The sequence below is a fragment of the Drosophila ananassae genome, chromosome XL (genome assembly GCF_017639315.1).
Source record: "Drosophila ananassae strain 14024-0371.13 chromosome XL, ASM1763931v2, whole genome shotgun sequence".
NCBI classification, from domain to species: Eukaryota; Metazoa; Arthropoda; class Insecta; order Diptera; family Drosophilidae; genus Drosophila; species Drosophila ananassae.
The window spans coordinates 4,641,561-4,660,367 of record NC_057931.1 but is presented as its reverse complement, the minus strand read 5'-3'; the positions used below and the strand labels follow the sequence as shown (position 1 = coordinate 4,660,367).

General features: G+C 39.7%; 1 protein-coding gene and 1 long non-coding RNA gene across 11 annotated transcripts in view; one reads left to right on the top strand and one right to left on the bottom strand.

The window, feature by feature from the left end:
* Positions 1-18,807, bottom strand: part of LOC6504118 — an 86,613-nt gene that overhangs the window by 62,143 nt on the left and 5,663 nt on the right. The window lies entirely within an intron of this gene.
* Positions 17,406-18,593, top strand: LOC26514998. 2 transcript variants are annotated; one of them, XR_001408522.3, is made up of 3 exons: positions 17,406-17,582; positions 17,639-17,934; positions 17,986-18,593. It is a non-coding gene; the product is annotated as an uncharacterized LOC26514998 (long non-coding RNA). The 2 variants fall into 2 exon arrangements; XR_004310401.2 differs by having other exon boundaries at positions 17,407-17,582; positions 17,629-17,934.

The window sequence follows — 18,807 nt, the reverse complement described above, 5'->3', positions numbered from 1 at the left end:
CAGCGAACAAAAATGCGAATTAAATGGCCAGAAGCAGGCTCTCTCTCAATTATTATTCTCTTTTTTTTTTTTTAAGAAAGAAAACTAATTTAAATGAAAGAAAATTAAAAAGAAAAAAGAAAAGCAGGGGATCTATTTCACTCTACTACACTAGTATATGATACAGGATACTCTTCTCTTCCACTTACACACTTTTTTTCTTCTAAAATAGTGAAGATTTAAGAAAAATAAAATTTTATTGCATACTTTTGGGTGCTCGAGAACGAAACAAGTCTATAACTCCTCTAAAAATCATCCGATTTGAGTGGAATTTGTTTTATTTTTTTTAAAAAATCTATACCCAACTGAAGCTATAGAGAATCAAGCTTAAAAAACAAAAGAATAATCTACAAAATCTTAAAAAATAGTTAAAATAAATAAGAAATAAATTTCAGAAGCAAGAAAAAACCAACAAGGACTAAAAGGACCTTACTAATTGATTTGAAAGTGCATTTAATTACAGCCAGGATGTTGACTCAAGAAACTAAATAGAAAAAATAGAAGAAAAGGGCCAGGACGTCAAGGAAATTGTATAAAAAAAGAGTAGAAAAGGAGGCCAGGACGAAGGATACTTGCAATTTGTTTATGAGACTTCGAGTAAATGATGCCCTTAAGGGCATCAAGAAGGACGTGGGATATGAAATCTCGATAGGAGTGATTTACATAACTATTCCCTCAACGGATATTACGTATACGCAGTGTGTACGTCATGTCTTGCATGTGGCAGCCAAGAAACAAAAACAATCAAGAGCCTACAAAAAAAAAAAAAATAAAGAAAATCAATCGCATAAAGTAACCCCCAAACAAGGTCACACAGAAATACCAAGAAATACCAAACAAATACTAAATAAAATACCAAGAAAATGAACATGTAGGCAGGTAGTAGGTGGCCACTTAGGTGGAGAAACAGAGACGTTGTCCAAAAACTGACAATCACAAAGGGTCAGTGGTTGTAGGTCGAATGGTGGCAGTGAGTGGGTGGTGTGGCAGGTAGTTCGTACAACATTTTGACAGCAATCTCGAACAGCAAAACACGCACACACTTCTCAAATCTGGCCACAATTACAGGACCTTCCTTCCCAGCAGCACCGAGGCAACTATAATGTGTGCTCTGCAGCCCTCTCCCTCCCTCTATCTTGCCACAACACGGGGCAATGCTGCAAGGGGGCTGTAGAGTCAACAAAGCGCGTAATTTACATTTAAGAACTGCTTGCAACAAAGAACAGGAAACAACAACAGTAGCAGCAGCAGAAGCAACAACTAACATGAACAATGCAATTGCTACAGCTATTGTTGTTGTTGTTGCTGTTGTTGTTGCTGCCACCACTCGGGGAACAGAGCAAAGTGCAACAAATGGGAGGCCAACACTTGAAACTAAATTGTTTAATTATGATAATCAAGAGGGAAAAAGGTGGAAAATTTCAAACGGGGGTAACCGACAAGGGGGCAGAAAGAGAGGCCAAATACGCAGCCTGCAACATTGTGTGGCGCCATCTGGCTTACACAATGCCATTATGCCAAGAATCCAGATTTTTTCTTCTCTCTGAAGGGTTTTCTTTCCAGATTTCAATGAAAAGTTGCCATATTTTATGCCATTTATTGTTAATGAGGTTTTTAATTAAATATTTTAAGTATTTTTTAAGAAAATTTACAGAAAAAATATTTAAAAATTAGGGATTTCAACTCTCTTACTTTGATTTTAAAGAAAAAGTTATTTATTAGTTAGAAAAGAAAGTTAGAAAAGAAAGAAAAGTTAAATATTTCAATTATTTTTAAAAGAAAGTATGGAAAAAAATAATTAAAAAGAAGGAATTTGAACTCTCTCACTTTGATTTCGAAGGAAATATTAAATATTTAAGAAAATCTAGAAAAAAAAAATAAATTAAAAAGAGGGGATTCGAACTCTTTTTTTATTATTTTAAACCATAAACCATCAAATAGTTAATGATTTTTTACAATATTTCAAATTTAGGACAATTCAGGCAAAAAATAATTACAAAATAGGAGTCGAACTCTGGACCTTTTATCTCATTATGTGTTTTTTATTGATTTTTATTGTCTTATTATTGATTTTCTACAAATAAATACAAAAAATGGCAGCAGAACCCTATCATTTTTATCTCTTTATGTTTTTTTTTAACAATTTCAACCATAAACCATAAAATACCAATTGATTTTCTATCAATTTCGAACGAAAATGCCCACATCCATCATAATCATCCTCAACTATCAATTAATATTTAAACAATTTTTCAATTAAATGAAGCTTAACTACTTAGACTATAAGTGAATTAATTCATAGCCATTTGTGTTGCCAATTAGCCACAAAAAAAGACAAGTTAACAACTCAATGCAATTGAAGGGAAAATCAGAAGAGAATGAAATGCAATTAGTAGCATTTTGGGGGGAAAATCAATCAATCAAAAAAGGCCAAAAACATTTTGACAGAATACGAAAATGTGGAATTCAAGCCATTGCCATTCTGATTGGTAAAATTATATTTTTGGGGGGGTTAAGAGAGGCCAATAGAGGGTTAAGAGGGTTATAGAGGGTCTGTTGTGTCAGTGGCAGGACGATGGCTGCTGAAATGCAGCAGTAATTTTAAAGCATACTTCGAGGGGCAACAAGCAGAAGCTTCACACACACACACACACACACACAATGGGGCATGCAACTAGCAGTTTTTGTACTTTTGTTGCTCACCACCGCCTGTTGGGGCTTTGTGGTGCGGCAGACAAGCGTGGATTTTAGCATAGTAATTAAAGTCTAATGGTTAACTGAAGCTGCCGCAGGACCTCGCATATGAGGAGGGGCAACTGTTGCAAGTTGCTACTCTGCCACTACTCTTGCTCTTTGCTGTCGCATGCAACGCTGGGCTTTAATTAATGTCAATGCTTGTTGACAACTCTGTATGCTGCGCTGAAATGTAGGCAAGGGTTTTTTCCCAGCTCTGAGGCATGCCACAAGCCATTTCATGGCGGTACACGCGGTGTGTGTGGCATGGGCGGGTGGCGCATGTGGCAACTAGACAGTTTCTGTATATAAAACTTTTCACAAAAATTCATCTAAAACTCAAAAGCAAAAAGATCATGGCCATCCCAGAATAGACACAAAAAGAGAGATATGAAAACCAAAAATATAAAATGAAACATTAAAACAAAGTTCATTTGTTTGGCATTTTGAAAATTGTCCAACTTGCCGGGGAGGGGTGGTTGGGGGGGAGCCAGCATACGAGTTTCCAACTAAGGTCCTTTATGGCTTTCTCTCGGGCGCCACACAAATAGACTGTCACTAGACCTCGTCCTGCCAGAGCTTCAGCTCGGCTTGGCCAGTGATTATTAGTCCTTTTTTCAAAAATATTTGAAAAATATTGAAAAAATATTTTGTATCCAGATTTGGATGCAGATCGATGGGGAATCGATCCAGAAAGCGTTTAAGGTATTCCGCTTGAGAATCGGATGAGAATCGGCAGAGATATGGACATCGGAAGGGGTCCCAAGGGGAAATCCTGGATTTCGCAGGGGGTCTCCCCACAAAATTTCGAAAAATATTGAAAAAATATTTTGTATCCAGATTTGGATGCAGATCGACGGGGAATCGATCCAGAAAGCGTTTAAGGTATTCCGCTTGAGAATCGGATGAGAATTGGCAGAGATATGGACATCGGAAGGGGTCCTAAGGGGAAATCCTGGATTTCGCAAGGGGTCTCCCCACAAAATTTCGAAAAATATTGAAAAAATATTTTGTATCCAGATTTGGATGCAGATCGACGGGGAATCGATCCAGAAAGCGTTTAAGGTATTCCGCTTGAGAATCGGATGAGAATTGGCAGAGATATGGACATCGGAAGGGGTCCTAAGGGGAAATCCTGGATTTCGCAAGGGGTCTCCCCACAAAATTTCGAAAAATATTGAAAAAATATTTTGTATCCAGATTTGGATGCAGATCGACGGGGAATCGATCCAGAAAGCGTTTAAGGTATTCCGCTTGAGAATCGGATGAGAATTGGCAGAGATATGGACATCGGAAGGGGTCCTAAGGGGAAATCCTGGATTTCGCAAGGGGTCTCCCCACAAAATTTCGAAAAATATTGAAAAAATATTTTGTATCCAGATTTGGATGCAGATCGACGGGGAATCGATCCAGAAAGCGTTTAAGGTATTCCGCTTGAGAATCGGATGAGAATTGGCAGAGATATGGACATCGGAAGGGGTCCTAAGGGGAAATCCTGGATTTCGCAAGGGGTCTCCCCACAAAATTTCGAAAAATATTGAAAAAATATTTTGTTCTCAGATTCTGATGCAGATCGACGGAGAATCGATATAGAAAGCGTTTAAGGTATTCCGCTTGAGAATCGGATAGGAATTGGCAGAGATATGGGGGTCCTAAGGGGTCCTAAGGGGAAATCCTGGATTTCGCAAGGGGTCTCCCCCCAAAATTTCGAAAAATATTGAAAAAATATTTTGTATCCAGATTTGGATGCAGATCGACGGGGAATCGATTCAGAAAGCGTTTAAGGTATTCCGCTTGAGAATCGGATGAGAATTGGCAGAGATATGGACATCGGAAGGGGTCCTAAGGGGAAATCCTCGATTTCGCAAGGGGTCTCCCCACAAAATTTCGAAAAATATTGAAAAAATATTTTGTATCCAGATTTGGATGCAGATCGACGGGGAATCGATTCAGAAAGCGTTTAAGGTATTCCGCTTGAGAATCGGATGAGAATTGGCAGAGATATGGACATCGGAAGGGGTCCTAAGGGGAAATCCTGGATTTCGCAAGGGGTCTCCCCACAAAATTTCGAAAAATATTGAAAAAATATTTTGTTCTCAGATTCTGATGCAGATCGACGGAGAATCGATATAGAAAGCGTTTAAGGTATTCCGCTTGAGAATCGGATAGGAATTGGCAGAGATATGGGGGTCCTAAGGGGTCCTAAGGGGAAATCCTGGATTTCGCAAGGGGTCTCCCCCCAAAATTTCGAAAAATATTGAAAAAATATTTTGTATCCAGATTTGGATGCAGATCGACGGGGAATCGATTCAGAAAGCGTTTAAGGTATTCCGCTTGAGAATCGGATGAGAATTGGCAGAGATATGGACATCGGAAGGGGTCCTAAGGGGAAATCCTCGATTTCGCAAGGGGTCTCCCCACAAAATTTCGAAAAATATTGAAAAAATATTTTGTTCTCAGATTCTGATGCAGATCGACGGGGAATCGATATAGAAAGCGTTTAAGGTAATCCGCTTGAGAATCGGATAGGAATTGGCAGAGATATGGGGGTCCTAAGGGGTCCTAAGGGGAAATCCTGGATTTCGCAAGGGGTCTCCCCCCAAAATTTCGAAAAATATTGAAAAAATATTTTGTATCCAGATTTGGATGCAGATCGACGGGGAATCGATCCAGAAAGCGTTTAAGGTATTCCGCTTGAGAATCGGATGAGAATTTGCAGAGATATGGACATCGGAAAGGGGTCCTAAGGGGAAATCCTGGATTTCGCAAGGGGTCTCCCCACAAAATTTCGAAAAATATTGAAAAAATATTTTGTATCCAGATTTGGATGCAGATCGACGGGGAATCGATCCAGAAAGCGTTTAAGGTATTCCGCTTGAGAATCGGATAGGAATTGGCAGAGATATGGACATCGGAAGGGGTCCTAAGGGGAAATCCTGGATTTCGCAAGGGGTCTCCCCACAAAATTTCGAAAAATATTAAAAAAATATTTTGTATCCGGATTCTGATGCAGATCGATGGGGAATCGATCCAGAAAGAGTTTAAGGTATTCCGCTTGAGAATCGGATGGGAATTGGCAGAGATATGGCCATAGTTCTGAGCAACTCTGGGGAATGGGACTTCACAAGGGGTCCCCCTTCGAAAAATATTCGAAAACAATTTTTTCGGAAGTATTTTGAGGCAGAATGATAGGAAATCGATCTGAAAATCAATTAAGGTAATAGATAGTTAGAGATATGGCAGAGATATAGACAAGAAAGAGAGCCAAGAAAGCCATACTTTCCCCCGTGATTGAAGTTTCCAAGCCAGAGTGCTGTTTAGTAAGTAATTTTTATAGTAAGCCCTTGGCTGTTCCAATTATTTTCTCATTATGGAGCTGCGAGGGCCCTCATTTAATCTGGGCCGAATGGGGGAGGAGTTGAGTTCAATTCAGTTCAGTGAGTGGGGCGATTACTGTGTCAATTAGCAGGATATATAGTGGTTGGGAGTCGGAATCGTAGTCGGAGTGAGCAGTCCTTTGGATCAGTAGGTTCTCGATGTGATTGGAGCGCGGTTATTCCATCAATTATTGAGTGCTACAATCTGGTAGTCTGATAGCAACCTGGAAACTGTATCCTGCAACCTGCAACCTGCAACCTGCAACCTGCAACCTGCAACCTGCAACCTGCCCCTTGGTGGCATGAGCTTTTAATAAGCAATCTCTCACATGTGAGTCCCTTCGAGGAGCCCTTTACCTTCATTTCACTTCAGTTGGCTTCAATCAATCAATCAAAATGCACCTCAATCCCAGCATAATCCCCACGACAGAGATGGGTAGCTAGTGAGCGAAAGAGATGGTCTAGGAAAGAGAAAGAGATAGAGACACCTGACTCGAGTAAGCCTCGCATTCATTATGCACTGTACTGTCTACTGTGTACTGTATAGTGTGTTGCAAGTTGCTTTTTTTACATTTCTTGCTACTGATTTATGCGTCAACACGCTTATAGAAAGATTAGAAAGAGACAAGAGAGGAGGGAGAAGAGTGAGACAGAGTCTTAGCTAATTGTGAAGACAGAGAAGGCGGAGAAGAAATCAAAGGCATGAGAGCCAGGCCAACTAGAAAAAAAGTTGGCCAACAAAAACTCATTAATGAGCCGACTGGCAGAGAGAAATGGGTCACAGAGAGACACATCCTTGCCAGGAGGTTTAGTCCTGTCAAGAGCCTGGCAAACAGTTGCATTCTAATGAAGACACAAACTAACACACACACACACACAATCAGTTGAGCTAATTAGGACCTTAGTCCTTCTCCTCCTCCTACTTCTTCTGGTAGGATGTCCTTCAGGTAGGACCTCCTCCCTCTATTGGCATATTTTTCGGACTCTCCGCTTCACTCGCTAAAAATGAATTTAAATGCCTGGCCAAAAATTATCCTCGGACGAAAAAGTTTGAAGTGAACTTCAGGCCAGAGCGCTCTCACAAAAACTAAAAGGACGAGAATCCTTTCGCTATAAATGCTAAATAGCAGCTCCATCCGGTGGACTGTGGGAAAAAATGCGAATTATTTAGGCTTGAAATGATAACTTTTATCGAAAACAGGATCTAAATAATATTTTTTTGATTAATATTTCCATTATTTCTCATTTCTGTCATTAACTTTGATGATTTTGACTCAGTTAGCAGCTGATCCTTGGATCCTTGTGGCCTCCAAAGGACTAACTTTGATCTACAGTTAGAGGATATAGCCAGGGACTTGCGTAAGACTTGCCACTCTCTGCTCCTTTTTCTGCTTTTCTGTGGAGTATAATGAATTTAAATGTCGCACAAAAGTATGCTACACCGAAATGACATTACGTATACGCCCCCTCTAACCGACGTAACCCCCCCTTTTGCTGTGTATTTTTCGGGGCCAGAGGGCAAAGTTTACAGTTACCAGTTACCAGTTTGTGCCTGTCCTTTTTGCCTTTTATCCTTGCCCCCCCCCCCTTATCTCCTTGGGCTCGGATACATTCAAATTCATGGCGACGGCCGCCAGGTGGCGCTGCATGTGTCAAACGGCGCGCGGCTCATTTCGGGGCGAAATTGTGTGGGCGTGGCAGCCAAGGGGGGTAGGGTAGTAGGGGGGGTGGTGGCGCATACAAACAACTTGCAACAACTTTGTGCAAAAGTTTCCCCCACCCGCCACTCCCTCTCCCTCGCCGTTGTCGTCACAATTTGCGTTTTTCCTTTTTTTTTTTTTTTGCTTGCGCACTTTTTGGCATTACTTCAGTGCCACAGCGGCCAGGACATACTCCAGGCCATATCCTTACTCCCCCCATATCCTTACAACCCCCCACTCCCCCCTGACATGGCCATGCAAATAAATTCAAATATGCGCTCTGCGCCCGCAGGTTAAATAAATTTGGACGCCCCTCCCCCTGCTGCTGAGTGGCTAGGACATCTCCCAGCATCCTTCGTCCATCTCATCCTTAGACCTCCTACTCCTCTCCAGCCTCATCATCATCATCATCTATCCGCTGGAGATGGAGTACTCCATCCAGGTCCCAGTTCAGGTTTCGCGGAGATCCCTATTCTCCTCCTTTTTTTTTCCTCTTTTTTTGGAATAGAATTAAATTTACACTGCTCTGGGGTGGTGATGGGGAATGGCAACCCTGGCAGCCCTGAACTACCCCCTTTGACCTTTCCCCTTTGATGCAAACGAAGCTATTTAAACTGGCAGCGCATTATGCGAAACGAAACAAACTGGACACGGCCTGGCTGGCTCGGATGGCTCCTCGAATGAATTAACTGGCCGGGAAGTGGCCAAGTTCTGCTGATTCCATAATAGCCACTTTTTCACTTTTTTTCCCCCAGTTTTTTTTTTTCAGGTAATAAAGAAACAGCGAGTAGCTCCAGGCAAGGTCCAGAAACTAAGATGGGAACTCTGTGTATTATGTGGGAGCTATAAGACTAAGAGATACCCGGTACTTCTTAGAACTTCTGGTTCAAGTAGTAAGATATAGGAACTCTATAAGATATCTATATGAGTTAATAAACCACTAGAAAGTAGTTTTTGGCTCTGAAATAAACTTAAATAAAGCCTAATCTCTAGGATTATGAGATATCCGGCACTAATTGTACAGAAAAAGGAACTAGAACTCTAGAAAAGACAGTTTTTTAGGTCGTACTTTGTCATAAAATGCCATACTATATCATACCCGGTACTCCTGGTTAAAAAAAAAAGTAATAAGACCTCTATAAGAGACCATTTCTTTCAGATAATTGACAACTGAAGAGTCATAACTTCTCTACAAACAAATATCTTGAAGAACTATACGATACCCGATACTCCTAGCAAGTAAGAAATACTTTGAGGTCTAAAATAGCCAGGTTTTCGGGTCATGGTAGCAAAAAGTATGGCTATTTTCTACTCTATAACCCTCTATAGTAGTAATAACACTATATTAGACCAGCTTTTTAGATAATAACCAACTGGAAAGTCATCTCTTCTCTACAAACTAAGCCAAGACATCAGAAGTTCTTGAAGAACTATATGATACCCGGTACTTCTAGCAATTATTAACTACTTTGAGCTCTAAAATAGCCAGGTTTTCGGGTCATGAAAACAAAAATAGGGCTATATTCTTTTCTATTACTCAGTAGTTAAGACAGATTAAGATTACTAAGTAGCTTAGACATCAGATCTTGAAGAACTATACGATACCCGATACTCCTAGCAAGTAATAACTACTTTAAACTCCATAACACCCCTATTTTCAGATAATAAACAGCTATTACACTACTTCCTGTCCACAAACTAGCCTATTTACCTACTTAACAGTCTAATTCATATCCCTCCATACCTATAAGACACTCAATACCCCCTGAAAACTGAAAAACTAATTAAAAATCACAAGGTAAGCGATATAAACAAGCCTTTGAAGAAATATTTAATTATAAAAGCTCAATTAAGAGAAACTTTTGAGAGAAAAACAAAAAAAAGTAGGAAAAAGGATAATGTTATCCTGGCCAAAAGCCTTTTCAAAATAAGTTTCTCTAAAACTGGCTCTTTTCTACTCCACAGAGTTGGTCCAATGGGCTATCGATATCTGGTAACTGGTAACTGGTATCTGGAAAGGCAAAAATAACTTATTCTAATTTATTACCTACCCCAGAGTGTGATGTATGTGTGTGTGTGTGTATCTCACCTGTTTGATATCGAAAATTTACATATAAAATGGACTGAAAAGGTCCTGGGGATTTTATCCTGAACAGCAACAGCAACAGCAACATAATAAACATCTCATCAACTTTGAAGCGAAAAAAAAAAAGTGAATTAGAGTGAAAGAGAAAGGAAGACACCAGAGAGAGAGATAGATAGATAGAGTAGGGTAGGCTGTAAGGGTTGGGGAAGGCGAAGGTCCTTTGGAAATGTTAGGGGGAAAAATTAGGCAAACGTTGGGAGTTTTTGGAAAAACCAAGCAAACATTTCACAAAATTAAACACAAAACACTAGCACACACACACACCGTACAGAGAGAGTGAAGAGTACAGCAAACGGAGTGAAAGAGATGGCACAAAGATAAACAGAAAGAGAAGGGGATATATGGAGAGGAAGAGAGGGCGAAAGAGTGGGATTTTTTGGGGAAACTCAAATACAATTCATTGCGTATACGCCGCATGGGCACTGAGAGAAATGTTACAAAAATATATAAAAATACATATATATAGTACTATATAGTAGTAGTATCTAGTACTAAATTTTAGTAGCTCCTAGTATCTATTACTAAATTCTCTTTAAATAATAAACCTCCCCTTCTCTCACTGTAAAAATAATCCCTTTTTTTGTTAGAAAAAAATCAGTCGTATGAGCTTGATTCAATAGATTCGTATGGAGAAGCTTCCTGGATACAGGATACCAAAGGATACAAATCCCTCTAAGCGCAAATGAGCGCAGATACATATTATGAGAGATATGGATGGGCTATCCAGCCATCCAAGCGCGTTTTCCAATCGTTGGCAAAATAAATCGATTAAATCTTCTTTTAAAAAAAAAGGGGGGAACAAAAATATTAAATATGTACTGGGCAGAATATCCTCGGCAATTTCCATAACGAAAATGAAAAGCCCTGGTGGCTGGATGGCCGAAATGTTGACCCAAAAGGACCTGCCCCAGTAATGGTAACTCTTCCTTTCGACTGTCGAATGCTGACCCAAAAATGCCAAAAAAAATGCCAATTCTGTTTGCATTTTGCGCATTTTGAAAATAGTCCTGCAGCAAAAATTATATACAGGATATCAGACAGGACATGGCAGGCAATATATCATACCAATGGCAGATGCCAGATGCCAGATGGCAGATGGCACTTGAGCAATTAAAAAGTGCTTCAAATGTCACAAATCGTTCAAAAAATATGCCAACAAATTCCATATGCCGGACAATGCAATTAAATTTTGCCAGAAAACCAGGACACTGATACGGAAGTACTATCCCTGTATCAGTATCAGTATCAGTATCAGTATCAGTATCAGTATCTGTAACACAATCAGATACTGTAACTGTAACTGTATCTGTATCTGTATCTGTATCTGTATCTGTATCTGTAACTGTGATGGAATCTGCATTCGTATCTGAAACTGTTGAAATGCAATTGTGTGTGGAGGTGGAGGAGGAGGGTTGCGAATCAATCATGTAATGGCATTTTGTGTGGGAATACAATCCACTGAATGATTTATTGGCCTAGAACCCAAAACACACACACACACTCTCTAAACTAGAAAACTTTTATTTTTTTTCCCTTCCCCCAATTCCCAAGCAATTGAGTTTTTGATTTTTAGATTTTCAGATTTTTGGATTTTTGGATTTCAGGACTCTTGACTGCCTTTTTGATTGCCAAGCAATTGAATACTTTTTTTTTTTTTATTTTTTTTTTTGAAATGGAATATCTAATGCCCAATTTTATAGATGCTTGTGGTCTCTCTGGCATTGAGCTTTTTCATCTCGGGCCTCAAATAATTCGTATTATGATGAAAATCAAATAGAAATCGGAAGGCTTTCGTCCAAATATTTGCAAATCATTTCGAATGTGTGAAGGATGGAAAGGCTTTTGGGGTTTCTAATTGAATTTCTAATAGAGAATCTTGTTTATTTTTGATCAAATATTCAAGAATTTGAAACTACAGAAGCTGAAGTTAGAAACTTACGTAGAGATACTTAAACTCCTGACTATTTCTTTCATAAGTTTAAATCAGAAACAGTTGGAAACTGTTCTTAATTAGCACTTGATTAATTTTTAATTATTTCCTAATTATTTCCTAATTATTTATTGATTATTTCTTCCTTAAAAAATAATCAAAAACCTGAAACTTTAGTATAAAAATAAGAATTTCATAACTGTCCTTACTTAACTCTCAATTATTTCTGAGTAACTTTCCCTCCTGTCTCTAAAATTGTCTCATAACCAAAACCCCCCTTATTTTGACAATTAGAGAGAGTTAGAGAGTGAGTACCCCCCCTTATTTAGACCTTAGTTATTCCAGTTACTTGTCCATTACTGTTGTCCTTTTACCAAACATATTTAATGGCCAGAAACGATCGTTTTTTGACGAAATTCAATACAAAATAAATTTGATAACTTGAGAAAACTCATTTTCCCCGGAATCTGACCTCCAATCCCCCCCTTTTTTTTTTAGGGGGTATATCTGTGACTAAAGGTCAATGAAAGTGTGTGTGTGTGTGTGTTTTTTTTTCAGGGCTGGCTGGGTCCTGGGGCTCTGAGGCTCTAAGGGAAAAATCAATAAACGAAAATTGCTGAAAATAAAAAGAAAAAGGAGACGCATAAATATCACAAGCAGTCGCTATCTCTATCTCTTTCTCGCTTCTCATAATTTGAAAAGGAAACAAAAAAAAAAAAGGACGAACAGGACTGGCAGGCAGAAGTTTTTGGCCTTTTGTTTTTGTCGGCGTAATTCGGTTTTTATGGCCAGGAGGAGATAATGCCAAAAAGAGGGGAGGACCAGGTCTTCCAGGCTACAGGATGCAAGGATACAAGGATACAGGATACACAGGCCTACGGGATGAGCATCGGCAGGACACACACAAAGAGCTTCAAACTTTTGCTTTATTGTTTCTAAAATGTGCTAAAGTAAAATAAACAAAAGAGCCGCCAAAGACAGATGCTCTCCCTGGCCCCCTTGGAAAAAGGTGTCCTGTATTTTGTTGGTTGAAGAATCCTTTTCGGCATAAAAAATAAAGTTAAACCACACCGGTTGCCAGCAAGATGAAAACATCATTTCGGGCTTCAACCCGAAAGTCAGTCCTTTTTTTTCTTCTGCCACAGGACTCGCAGGATTTTTCTGTTTACTTATGTTTTTTTTTTTTTTCTGAGAAGGCATTCTAATGAAAACATTGCGTGAAAGTGAGAACTAAACATTAAACAAACAAAGCAACAAAAAAAATAAATAAAAAAGGGTTGAACTCCGGGAGAGAAGCAAACAAAGAGCGACCACTAGGTGGCGACACTCTGCGTCCCGTTATCCCCCCTAAACACACACACGTATATGCAAAACATAACGGGAAAAAAAGGGGGAAACAGTAAAAAAAAAAAAAAGAGTTGGAATTAAGAAAGGCGAATGGCAAGTGAAGTGAAGAAAGCAATAAAGCCGAGGATTTGAAATCCAGGACTTAAGGGGGGGGGCAAGGTGGCTATTTAAGCCGATTGGGGTTCCAAAAGGTAAAAAAAAAGGAGCAGAAGTTTTAATTACAAAAAAGTAAGATGATTTTTAGGCTTACAACATGATTTTGTTGGTTGAAATCCTGGAAATCCTGGCACATCCTGGCCAGGTGGCCAGGACCCCCTGGTGGTGGCAATGGCACGAGTAGTAGTTTGGTTTCGATTTCAGGACCCGTTTGTGAGTCACAACCCCCCCTCCTAGCCAGCCTCTTGTTGGTCCTTTGTCCTGTGTCCTGTCATGTGTGACGCGTGGTTAAAAATTTGATATCCTTGAGCGCCTAAGCAAAAACAATACAAAAGTCCTTCCTCCCTCCCCCCCCAAACCACACCAAACTTGTATTTCCTCTCTAACTATCTCTCTCTCTCTCGCTCTTTGTAGAATAGAGCGGCGGAAGGACTTGAAGGACGATGGCAAATTGGATCGAAGACCAAGTGAATCGAGAGCCCCGAAAATCAATGACTTGTGAGGGTCAGAGGGGCATGGCATGGATGTGTGTACTTTTGGGCCATGTAATGTCAGTTTAGCCACAAACTTTTAACCGAAAAGCCTCTCGGCCAGAACTGATTGGGAATCATAAGCGAGTTCTCCAACATCAAACATGATTTTAAGCTGGGAATTGTTCCAGAGGGTCGTAGGGGAGTTGGGATAAGATAACTTGCAATTTCTATCTAATTTCACAAGTTGCAAAGTCGCATAAACTTTTATTCCCCTTACCTCACATCCGTTTTAGTTTCATGTGGCCATTGTGGCCATGGTTAAGGTGCACAAACACACACCAAACATGCCTCATGCCCCATGCCCCATGCCTCATACCTCATGCCCCATACCTCATGCCCCATGCTGCATGGCCCCTTACCTCTGGTACTATTTGAACGATTTATATGCGTTGCACGCAGCTAGAAAAGCAACTCGAAAGGCACTGAGATAAATAGTTGACTGTTTTTTATGTTTTTTATATATTTTATTTAGTAATTTATTAGGTTTTTGCTTAAAAAATGTTTTAGCTTGGAGGTTTTAGGCTTTTTTTTTTAGTAAAAATAGACATATGTGGTTTCTAAATAGTTTTTATTGCTTTTATAATCATATTTATAATGTATTTATGGCTTTAAAAATATTTAAAATTAGAAGAATATGAAATTATACAAGATAATACAGTTCTCTAGAAAGTTTTAGGCTTTTCTTAAAGGCCTAAAGCCAGTTATCTGAGTTGGGATATAAGGTATAGAGTACTGGGTATAGATAGTATTTGGGTATAGAATACTAGGGAGTATCTAGACAAAGATAGTATATAGGTTGGATAGTAGATAGATAGATACTGTCTACTATAGAATACTAGGTATAGATAGTATCTATATAGTATATGGTATTCTATACCTATACAAGGTGTAGATAGTTATCGGATAGATAGGATAGATAGTTATACTAGCTATAGGTATAGCTAGTAATATTAGATAGTATCTAGACCTAGATAGATTGTATCTAGATGGATAGTAGATAGTATCTAGGTAGAGAACACAAGGTATAAATAGTATCTAGATATAGAACACTAGGTATAGATAGTCTCTAGTTATAGATAGGTATTATAGTACTAGGTATAGATAGTATCCAGGTATAGAATAGTTATAGAAGACTGAATACTAGGTATAGGTAGGAATATTACAGTCATATACTAGTAATACTAGGTAGTAACTAGCCCTAGATAGTATCTAGGATGCATAGTACATGGCATCTAGTAATAGAATACAACGACTAGATAGTATCTGATAGTATAGAATACTTGCTATAGATAGTATCTGATAGTATAGAATACTTGCTATAGATAGTATCTAGTTATAGAAGACTAAAGAAGACCATATCTAGTATATAGGCAGGAATAGGCATAGCCTTCCATCAGGTATCCTAGAAATACTAGGCCTAGAATCCAATGTATAGCTAGTATCTAGTTATAGATGATCCAATACCAGACATAACTAGAAATACTACAACCCTATAGCCCATAGTTCCTCTAATCTATGAATAATTATCAAGGAAACACCTTAAAAAGTCCTTAATCCTTAATCCTGACCCAAAAACTGACCACCCTTCTCTCACAGTGCCAGAGAGGAGAGCCAACGAAATGGCAAACCAAATGGCCAAAAGTGCACTGGAATTGGGGGATAATGCAGCTGGACGAATGCGAAAGGATACAAAGGACACCCATACCCATACATACAAATACAAATACAAACGATGCAATGAAAGCGGAAAGGTCTCAGGTAGGCGGGGAGTAGTCCGCCTCAATAAATAATATTTTTTGGTTCGCTTGGGTTGTGAAAGTTAAAAGTTTTGTGTGACCATAGCCTGCCAGGACTGTGCCAGGACTATGCCAGGACTATGCCAGGATGTGCAATGTTGCCACGAGGTTGTGGCAGAATGTTGTGCCAGCCCTGTGGCACGGCTATTGCTATTGCTACTGCCACTGGGCCCACGTTTTTATGGGCAGATGCAGTGGCATGTTTCGCATAGCGTGTGTGCAACATAAATTCACTTACCTGCCACACACTCACATACAATGAAAAGAGAGAGACAGGACGAAGGATACACGCTGGTTGCAGGTTGCAGGTGCAGAGCACGTGTGGCAGTCTCGTAACCGTCGCCTGGTTTATGGAAATTAAGCTGCTTTCATATTCACATTCAAAAACGAATTGAGTTGAATGCCACACGGATGCAACACAAATGCAACACAAGGACGAAAGGACGATTCATTCCCGATTAATTCAAGCAACAATTTTAATTGATTTTTAAGCGAAAAGCAAACAAATTTTCGATTTTTGATGGAAAAGATAGAATGAAAATGGACAGCTTCGGATATAATGAGGCAAACTGGGGGGATGTGGCGCCACAATCAGTTGCAATTTCCGGTGCACAGCTAATGGCTCCTGGAGGGTATATGGCACTTCGGTGCTTCGGTCCAGGATGCACATTCCATTTTGGTTGAGAACAATGCTCTAGCCTCTCATATTTGGCCACAGCAAACATTTATTGCTCCTGCCACCTGCCACCTGCCTCCTGGCACCTGCCACCTGCCTGCTCCTTTTTAGGACAACAATAACAACTATAACAAAAAGGATACGTCCTGGTATACAAATGTATAGCGGAACAATAAGAACAACAATGCCACAGGAACACAAGAACATCAAGGAGGAGGACTAGGAGGACTACCACGACTAGGAGGACTAGAAGAACTCGCAGGACAACGACTGGGCTGGCGACAATTGCAACGTGTCAAAGCGACGTTCATAGCATATTAGTTAAGCACACAAACACACACACACAGACACACACACACACAGACACACACAAACAAACACACATTGTGAGGAGCCAGTGCGAGTGTCTCTATGGGCCCACGGGGCGTATGCGCAATGTTTCTTCCACTCGCATCAGCGACTCCCATCCATATGCCAGCATCCTGTTCCTTTAAATCTAAAGACAAGCGTACAAACTAAATAGTTTTTAGTTCAAAACTTTAACATCTTTTCTCGCTGTGTGTCTTTGAGGCGAAAAAATGGGAAACTCAATTGCAGCAGCCATATTTTTTGCATCCTTTGATATCCTTTTTGGCTTTCTTTTCTTTCCACAAAGTGGAAGACCAATTACCCAAAGAAAACTCAAGTTCAACTTGCTCCGATGTTGAGGTCAATTAATAAGCTGATCCTTTTAGTCCTTTGGCTGTTTTCCTTTCCAGGAGGAGGAGGAGGAGGCACTTATCTCAAATTCAGATTCAAATTCAAATTCAGTCACTTGAGATTTCCGCCAAGAAGTTGAGTTGAGTTTCGAAGTACCAGGTAGTAGGCCATCCCCAACCCCATCAGTAGGCCTTGGACTTTACTTGTCAAACTCGATTTCTGACCAAAAAGTGAGTAACTAACCCAAAGGGAGTCTATATTCAGTCGATTTCGATGCCTAGCTCAGTTCACACAGCTACCAAGTTAGCACAGCTAGGCATCGGAAGTTAAATATTTTCGTTTTTTGTTTTCATAAAAAAAATGGAATGAGATTAATATACCATCTAAATTTTGTGTCTTTTTTGTAAATTCTCTGTTGATCGCCGAAGAAAGATGTACGAAGAAGAAATGGTGAGTTATTCCAGCTCTTAAGATTTCAGTTTAGAGCAGACATCAGTTTCTTTCAGACATCAGAAGTGGAAGGATGAAGGGAGTGTGGTCCAAAGGATAGCCAAGACTGAAGGAGGACGTCAAACAACAGGCTTCGAATTCCTCTTGAAGCCACAGTCCTCTTAAAGCTTGAAGACATCCATTAAGGACACTCTGAGAAGTATTATCCTGCCCGGAACTTCCAACAGACTCTCCGACGATCAGTGCCACTGTCATGTGCTTGTATCGTAATTGTGAAGTGTACTGTCCTTCCTGTTCATCTTTATCCTTCTCGTTGACTCAAGACGTACTGGTTCAAGCCTAAAAAATGAAGGTAGGTTACTTTATTAGTCCTTCAAGTCCTTAATAGTAACCTTTCCCTTAGTGACCTCTGCTTTCGGACAAAGCTGGATAACCAAGAAGCGCTTCGATTAAAGAAATCCATGCCGAGTCCTGGAGCTAGAGGATTAGCTTCTGTGGAACCATTAACTCCATGTTCAAATGTACGTCCCAGGAACCTTTTGGCAAAATTTGTTTGGCAAATTATACAAATGCAGTTTACACTTTAAACACTTCTATATAACTTGGCATGTTTAAAAACACAAAACTAAAACTAAATACGATGACTAAATACGTTTGAAGTTTGGCAAAAATCACAACTTGCTTAACAAACACCCTTGAGACGATATGAAACATAATGCTTGAGACGATATATATATATATATCTTTTTGATATAAGGCCCACTTTTAGAGACGATCTAATGGACAATAGGGACACATAATCATAACACTTGATCCATAACTGAGACGATATGAACCGGTCTGAGACAGAATAGGGACCGATTTAAAACGCAACTTAATGTTAATAATGCTTGGCTTTCTTAAAACACAACTTTCCAAGACTTTTCAACAAACTCTCACACACAACACACAATAGACACTCTCTTGGGAAGTTGTGTTGTCTGAAATATATTTAATAATGTTTATATTTTATATCCTTGTGTTTAATTTGGGACTAAATACACTTCGATTAACGCTTAATTAGCTCTCGCTGAACCGGGCACAGATCGAACAAAAGCCAGTGTAGTTAGAAGGACATGGGAGGAAGGACATCGGAACGATGACGCCGACGGTCTGATGATGAGAGGACTACGATGACGACAGGATGAAAGCTAGAAGGATAACAGGGTGGTGGTGGTGGTGGCCA